Source organism: Cephus cinctus, unplaced genomic scaffold (genome assembly GCF_000341935.2).
Source record: "Cephus cinctus unplaced genomic scaffold, Ccin1 Ccin1_scaffold0414, whole genome shotgun sequence".
NCBI classification, from domain to species: domain Eukaryota; kingdom Metazoa; phylum Arthropoda; class Insecta; order Hymenoptera; family Cephidae; genus Cephus; species Cephus cinctus.
The window spans coordinates 31,536-40,799 of NW_014333097.1; positions in this window are offsets into that span (position 1 = coordinate 31,536).

Below are 9,264 nucleotides of genomic sequence, written 5' to 3' on the forward strand. Positions count from 1 at the left end.
CTACACCGTTACAGTAGCTGGCGCCCAGATATTGTTCCCCTCCGTTCCCCGACCCCCTTCCCGCCGAGCCCATTTAATGCCCTCCGACACGCGTGCCGATTTTTACTGTGTCTTCTAGGCTAAGTGTTTCGTCTCTGATCATATTTTCTTTTCATTCTGTTTTATTAGCTTGTTGATTTTATATTGTACATTAAGTTATTAATTATACCCTTTTTTTTTCTTATTCTACCAGGTGTCCCCTTCTTTCTGTTCGAGATTTCCCTCCCGCCCGTAATCGAGATAGCTGCATTTGCGAGACCCTGGGCCCTTTTTCGAGGCCCAGTGCGTCACAATATATATATTAATAACTAAGGGATATCATCATTTCATGCTATACTGTACACGACATCTCATACTCTCACACATTTACAGAAAACACACCAACACTTCGATGATGTCGGTGGATGCGCAGGAAGAGAGAGAGATCACGGCAAACAAAGAACAAAAACGGCACGTGCAGAAATGCTGAACAGAACATCTAAAATCAAGACGCTCAAAGAGCATCTTTTGTTATGACACCGCGGATACCGCGCACAGCGAAATTCCTACCCGTCACCTTCGTACCCACCTCACCACCAAGATAATCCTGACAACACACTAATCCGAAGAAGAGCCCGCGATCGAAGGCCTGTAATATGAATCCTATTGAACAACCGGACACGAACGATCACGCCATAACACGTATCCAAATTCCCTGAAATTTCCTGACATTGCATTCAACCCCCTCCAAACCCAGAATCTTCCTTACGAACTCCAATGCAGATCATCCTCAGTTACTGATCAATCTTCCGGTAGAGCAGTATTCCTTTTGAGTCTTGAGCCGATTGTCCGTGCCAGTTAAGTGTTGTGCCGATCAAATACCTTAGGGCCTATTCTGATCTAGCTTGCCTTAGGACCCAAGCGAAAAGTGTATCACTTCAGTGCCGGGCGTCCACGCGAAAAGAACTTAATTCTTGGCATTTCAATAAGCATTCGTCTAGGCGAGTGTCCACCTTAGGGCTGGACCAAGAATCTCCCGTTCAACCAAACCTATTTCACTATCGTCGAGAACCGAGCGCCGTCTCTCTCTCTTCTTGTGCTCATCCACCGGTAAGTAACTGACATTCCTACACCTTTATATATATACCTATCTTTGTAACCCATATTACACAAGTTGACGATCACATATACAGTGCTATTCGAATTTCGGTATGTTAGTAGATTACCATACTCTCTCCTACATCTGACTGTAACGGCTACATGTATTCTAACCTATTGCTTCATTATATTTAGTTAAACCATATTTTATTCTCTTGATTTCAAAACCCCGAACCTAGTAGCTCCTAGACCCAAATAAACCCATTAGTTAGTAGCATCCACCAAACTCCCGTAGAAGGAGTGAATTTTCCAAATCAATATATTTAGTATCTGGTTGTGATCATCATCTTACTATCGACCAAGGGACATAAACGCAAATAGGCGTGCTTTAGCACCTTAAAGTGGTAAGAACCCAATACCTTTTACGTGATCTTTGATCTCAACACCTATGCTAGCTCCCTGATGCTCCCGCATACGGTCGCTCACGCATAGGACGTAACACATGAAGACAGCAATGGAAAAAAATCTCGTTTCATTCGCTTAACGCTTAACGCTTTTGTATTTCTAACATAGATACATTTCTCCATTTCATTTTTTGTTTTAATTTTATTTCCCAAAAAATTGCACTTATCAATATCGGGTAAAAAAAATGAAAAGCGTAAAAAACCCACACAATTATTTTATACATATGTATGGTGAGATGAGACAAATAATGTATCTGCTTAGAAATTGTTAGTTTCATACATTTTTGAGTAGCGTGATTCAATTTAGTAATTTTTTTTTATTCTAGCCTACGGAAAGATAATTGTATTTTTAATATCTCGAATTATCAGTATGTTCTGATGTAAAAAATAATTCAGAATTAAAATTATACCTCGACATAATTTTCTGATAATTCGATGTATTAAAAATGTTACCTTTACATAGCCTTGAATGGCAAAAATTAAATGAAAAAAAAATGCCTAATCAGATACATTATTCGTTTCATCTCACTATAGAAAATAATTGGTTCATTTTTATATGCTCATCATTATTTTTATGCCCGAGATGTATAAGTGCATTTTTGTTTTTGGTAATTTTTCGTAATGCCTTCTTTATCCGTCTAAATATTATTTATGCTATTAAAACATGAAACAGCGTAACATAGGTGTTTGTCACAGGTAGGCTCTCGAGAAGAAGAAATGTTCGCTGTTTTATGTACCAATTTATTACATGTATACGATGTAATATAATACAAATTTATAGACTAATATAATCATATATTTAAGGAATCTGAAGTTAACTAGGTAAACCAATAAGCATAGTTGATTATTAAGAAAAAAAAAGGGTTGAAACGTGAGTTCCGAACTCGAGACTCTCGGAAATTAATTCAGCACCAAGCATGTGTGCTACCGAGCCATTGTACTATACAATTTGGAAAATTTATATTTGTGTAGTTACCCACTTTTAAGGGCTTGTTTAAAATTTTATTTGTTCACTGTATTATTTACAAAGCTTCATATCGATATTAAGGGAATTAACATTGGCAAAATTTACTACCTCATTACTACGGTTTATATAATATGCAGTAAGAAAGGGTGCATTCAAGTCTCCCTACTTGATTGAGTGTTCACCCGGTTTAAAATCGTGGATCTCGAGGAACACACGAATTCATTCGACCAATCAAAAACGTGGAACTGCTTCGAGGGCCCTCCGCTAAGGTGGCGCGCCGAAACCAGAGAAAAATTGAGACCACCAAAAACAGGCTCATTGGCAATCTCACTACTGATCTCTGGTATATACAGGGTGTTCCGAAACTATCTGACCTGGTGGGTATGGCGGTGTTCGGGAGGCTTCACTGGTCACGAAAATTACCTTTCTTTTTTGCGGAAGCACTTAGTTTTTAAATGGGAGCAGGTCAAAGTTGACCAATCAGAACGAAGCGTCAAGAGAAAATTAGGCACCTACGAACTCTGAGTTTTCTTCCCTCGCTTTTGTTTTTCGGTGGCTTGATTCTTGTTTCCAATAGGCATGTCTTCGGCTGACGTCATCCTGCCCGAAGTCACCGAGAAACAAAAGCGAGGGAAGAAAACTCAGAGTTCGCAGGTGCCTACGTTTCTCTTGACGCCTTCCTCTGATTGATCAACTTTAACCTGCTCCCATTTAAAAACTATGACCTTCCGGACAAAAAGAAGGTCATTTTTGTGATCAGTGAAGCCTCCCGAACACCGCCATACCCACCAGGTCAGATAGTTTCGGAACACCCTGTATATACCAGAGATCAGTAGTGAGATTGCCAATGAGCCTGTTTTTGGTGGTCTCAATTTTTCTCTGGTTTCGGCGCGCCACCTTAGCGGATGGAACACCCTGTATATCAGTGGTTATAATAGAGTTATGCCCGTATTCATAGTCGTCCCTCATGGGATAAGGGGCCCTCATTGGCTCACTTATTTCGCGGACACGTTTCATAGTTGAAATTGAGGGCTCTTAACCAATCAAGTTAATTTATTCCGCTCAAATCCCATTTTTGATTGATTAACTCTATTTCATCCCTACAGGGTAGAAACATATACATGGAAACGGCTGAATGTAGAAAAACTGAACTCTATTTCAGCTTTATTTGAGCTCGACTCTGCATATGTTTCCACCATGCAGGGTTGAAATAGAGTTAACTAATCAAGTTAGCTTATTCCGCTCAAATCTGGTTTTTAATTGGTTAACTCTATTTCAGCCCTACGCCGTAGAAACATATGCTCTGTGTCGGTGGAAACTAAACCACTGAAATTATTTATGCATATTTTTCCACCATGGAGAGTTGAAATAGAGTTAACTAATCAAGTTAGCTTATTCCGCTCAAATCTCGTTTTTAATTGGTTAATTCTATTTCGACGCTACAGCGTAGAAACATACGCTATTTACGGCGTGTTCCGATCACAGACTTCTGTATACCACTAGACCGCTAGCTCGCTTGCTGGCTGTGAGGCAAAGTGGAGGGGAGATCGGGCGCCATTTTTTGTATGGCATTCCGTATTCCAGGTGGAGAAAGTAAATAGGATACGCCGATCACTTGTTCCGTGCCCCACTGAACAGTGTCGGGTATCACACCGATACACTAACCCACTCACAAATTTGCCCTACAGAAGATGGCGGGCAGCCCCCACCACTTCAAAAAATTTGCTTTACTTCTTTCAACTGGCAGGATACTGGAAGCTAGCGGTCTAGTAGTATATAGAAGTCTGTGGTTCCGATATAAGCTTTCAGTACTGGCAACACTGTGTCTTCGTTCTGTTATAAGCTTGCAGAGCACTGTAGCTGTTATGTCGCGGCCTAGTGATAAATAATCTCACTAGAATTGAGCGGCGAATTCGAATAAGGGATTAAAATGGAATCACGATTTCTGTCTCCAAATCAGTATTTAATGGTTTCAAATACTCAGTCTGCCATTAACGCATAAATAAGGTATATTTTAAACAATTCGGAGAAAGCTTTCTAGTCCCTACACGTGCATAAATATATGGGCTACAAAGAATGTAAGCATGAGCCATTTGTTTATTGCTATCCTAACTGAATGAGTTTCTCAGGAACTCTCACTCCTGGCAATAAATCAAGTCACTTGAGAGGATCGACGGGCTAGCGAAATGTTCGGTTAAAGGATGACGCTGTCCATGAGCTTCCCCAAATAAACTAAGGATAGGGTGTGCATGAGCCCTTTGTGCGTAAGACAAGTCCCTCGATCTTGAGCCCGGACAGCAAGGCGCCACACGCTGGTCCTCCACAAAGGGTAGTACATACATATGAATGTGTATGAGTGCGGATGCATGCATGAGAAGTATGAACGACTGTATCCCTTGGGATCCAGAAGAGCAGTTCGATTTCTGGTCTTGAAGGGTGCACTTCGAGTCTATATCGTAGAGTCAATTAGCTAGATTCAGTTAAGATAGATTGATTTAGACTAAATCACATTATAATTAAAGTAAATAAAGTTAGTTATAGTGCTCTCCAAAAGCACCTGCATTTTTATTCCTAAAGCCTTTATTTAGTTGAAAACCCATAACATCACCGTACCAGAAATCAACAGATATACAGAGGATTGAACACCGTTGGAGTGCTCATCAGAGCTTTGGTGGCTAACGAACCCACCTCGCCAGATTCACGCAGTCGAATCTGCCGCAAAAACGACAGTGGCGACGATCAGGACGTCACATAGCAGTACCTAGTAACTTTGATGACGTCATGGATTTGCCAAATTGTGTACTGCGAGCGCCTGACCATACGAGAGTCAGGCCAGGGGAGTGACACTCCAAATGGGCTATAGTGAAACCGTTGAGTGTAGATAGGTATAGTGGTGCGGAGGACGTGGTGGGGGTATGTCAAGCATATACTATAGTAAAATTTTAGTTCCAATCCCGGCGGGTAGATGGCGCCCCGAAAATTCCAAGCTATCTTGTGGCGCTGCCTATGAGTAGGGCGCTGCCTATGAGTAAGATTTGTACTGAAAGAGACTGTACCGCGCGCACGCAAATTGTTTGCAAGAAACAAGCACATTTGCTCCGAGTGACATTAATAACACAAACAACAGTCTAAATAGAATTAATGATGGAGAAATTGTAGGATTTATCACGTGTATCAAAGATTATGTAATAGAAACGAATTTCAGTGTTATAACTCTTATTGCTTTCTATTGGGAATGTATATTTTCGGATCGTAGATCACATATGCAAGTGCACCTAAATAAATATGAAATCATTTTCTTAACTAACTATGTGTTACTTTACCTTACTTTAATTTTTAGGGTAGCTTCTCATTTATTTCTATTAATAATTTAGATAACATGAACATACGAATGCATTTAAAGGAAAATCGTGCATATGGTTTATCTGTCAATTATGCGGTAGCGCAAATGACTTAACTACTGAAATATAAGTTCCGAAGAAAGTATACAAAGTACATGATGCTGGTCGATAGGCAAGGCATTGGGTTAGGAGGCTAGAGGTCTGTGGTTCGAGACTCTCCGTCGGAAGTTTTTTTTTCTTCTTCTGGACGTTATGATTTTTTTTTTAAATACAAGGTAATAAGGAGGTTAAAGCGCTTCACACCGGTCAAATCAGTGCTCAATATTTTTTATCGTTTTTACAAAGTTTGATGAATTAATTGATTGCAGTGAAGGGTGATTTGTATTATAACATGCCCTATAATCCAGAAAAACGTTCAGAGCGATGAATTTACACTAATATTACCTGACCAATATTACATAATGCATTAAATTTAGAAAAATGAATACTAAAATTTAGCACTGATTTGACCAACGTGAAGTGCTTCAACCTCTTCAAAAGTTGTACGGGCTGCACGCTGACGGTAAAAAAAATAGAACCAAATATCAATTTTTTTCTAATTTTATTTATTAATTTATTATAATGAAGGCATCAACAATGATAATCTACGGGCTTCCACATCATCCAAGAGGTGCCGTAGTCGATGCGTTCCCGTTATTTAACGTAGCGGGTCCCAATTAGGCCTATACTACGATCGAAGATAATAACGTCATACAAATGATCAATTTAAATAATTAACGTATAAACAAATCACAATAACGTAAACAAATGGTTCGACTGAAAACTCTAAATAACATGCGCTCTGTAATAAGAAATAAATTTTGTTCATCGAAGATGAATACTAAAATTCTCGACTATCAAGAGACTCGGTCGAGATGCGCCAAGTACAGGCAACCCGCCGTACGGGGCACAGCCTGCCGAAACTCTACTCGAAACATCCCTTGTACCTGTGTTTCGACTCAAATATCTTATGAACGGCTGTATGTGAGAAAAATTTATTGATACATTCACTGTAGGAATCAAGGGTTCTGAATTGATTGCCACCAAATTCAATACGATTAGTGTACAGGATCAGGACGTATTCACATGGCGAGCGAGATGATTTTATTTCAGGTCTGTCGTCGTCGTCATCGTCGTCGTCGTCTTCGCACGTCCACCGCATTTTTTATACGACAGATGGCGCTGACTGCGTTGCCTTCTTTACCTATTTGTACTCTGTATGGTGTTGGTAATTTACGAATACACAACACAATCAAATACACTTTATACGTGAAGCTAGCGTTCATACCGAATTTCTAGTTAGTACAAGAGTGTTGCATCCCAAAGCGGATCTACCTAAGTAAATGCAATCGGTAAATTCTTTTCGGTACATCGAACTTTTCGATTGCCTCATGCAATTCCTGGAACGCTGAGTAGCAGGCCACGCGCTCACACTACATGCCAGCGCGAGGAATGAAGCAAGACTCTTTCTGCAAGATCATCAATATTGCGGTGCATTATCCCCAAAATTGGAGCTGATGCACCTACAGTATGCGGAACCAATAGGCAGTCTTTCGCGAATCCTGGCAACAGACGGAACTCCTCTAGGAGTCACCGTCTAAACCATCGAGTCCTGCTTGTTCCTCCGCTGGTAATATTTTACGTGTCTTCGGATCCTTGTAACCAAGCCTTCCCACCCGAGGGCCAGGAATGTCATCGCGGTGAGCGTTCTATTAAATCTATCGCGAGTGTAACAACAGACGACGGATTGCCACAAAAAGAACTCAGTGAAGTGCAATATCAACTCTTTCAACCTTATCAACCATTGTCAGTAACTTATCTTACCTGTAATAAATAATCAATCCGTATACCTACACGTCGCTCTCATTCGTTGGCATTACATCCCCCACTTTCACAGGAAACAGATACGCCTAACGTTAAATGGTAGCCCACAATTAGATATATCTACGCCCTAGCAGTTTCACTAGCTAAGGCCTAACAAGGGTGCTTTCACAACAGTATAGAATTATTAAGTTTTTAATAGCATTCATGTGGAGCGCGCGTGTATGGGTGTATGTATATGTGTGCTTCGGCATAGTTCCTCGTATTTTAGGTGACAATTTTTAGAGATACAGGATGACCAGGTGTTCCTCTCCGTAGTTTCCTGTATCTAGGTGGCGGACGTGGAAGTCCAGGGTGTCCAGATGTTCTGCTCCGTAGTTTCTTGTATCTAGGTATTGGATGTGGAAGTCCAGGGTGTCCAGGTGTTCCACTTCGTACTTTCCTGTATCTCTAGTAGCCGGGCGTGGAAATCTAGGGTGTCCAGGTGTTCCGCTCCGTAGTTTCTTGTATCAAGGTGTCGCATGTAAAAGTCCACGGTTTCCAGGTGTTCCGCTCCGTAGTTTCTTGTATCTGCGTACTGGATGTGGAAGTCCAGGGTGTTCAGGTATGCCGCTTCGTAGTTTCCTGCATCTAAGTGTTAGACGTGGAAGTTCAAGGTGTTCAGGTGTTCCGCTCCGTAGTTTCTTGTATCAAGGTGTCGCATGTAAAAGTCCACGGTTTCCAGGTGTTCCGCTCCGTAGTTTCTTGTATCTGCGTACTGGATGTGGAAGTCCAGGGTGTTCAGGTATGCCGCTTCGTAGTTTCCTGCATCTAAGTGTTAGACGTGGAAGTTCAAGGTGTTCAGGTGTTCCGCTCCGTAGTTTCCTGTATCTAGGTGTCAGACGTAGAAGTCCAGAAAAGTGTACAACAAGCTTTGGCGCTTCACTCAAACTATAGTATCCTCTCTGATGTTCGCACAGCCTGAGGTACGTAAATAATCCAGCACACTCTCCTCTCTTACGTTTACCACACGGCTTCAACAAGCTGGACACCATTAACGACGCTTATATGCATTGAAGATTACATTTCCTTTAATAATTTGTATATGTTTTTATGCATTTCTAGAAAAAGGGACTTACAAATTAAATTTATATCCCATTAAACATTTTCGACAACGCAATATATTTTTCTGATTAGCAACATCATAATGTATTTACATTTTATATCTGTGACAATATAGATCAGTGCTTAGAGCTTCTATGTCCCGTTGAGCAATAAAAACTTGTGATATCCCCCAAAAAACACTTACGTGTAAAAAACTACGCCAAGTACAGGAGTGCTGTGTATTCCTCTAATAAAAAGTATTGATATCAGATTATTGAGGCCAAGTACATAAGTCACTACATGTGTGCCTATTATATGATCTAGTACTCGCCCGTCATTTTAATTCTATTTTCAAAATTTTCTATAACGTTTTCACTACTCTATTACATTACTACTGCTTCTCGTAGTTGATTATGATTTCATGGTTATTTAA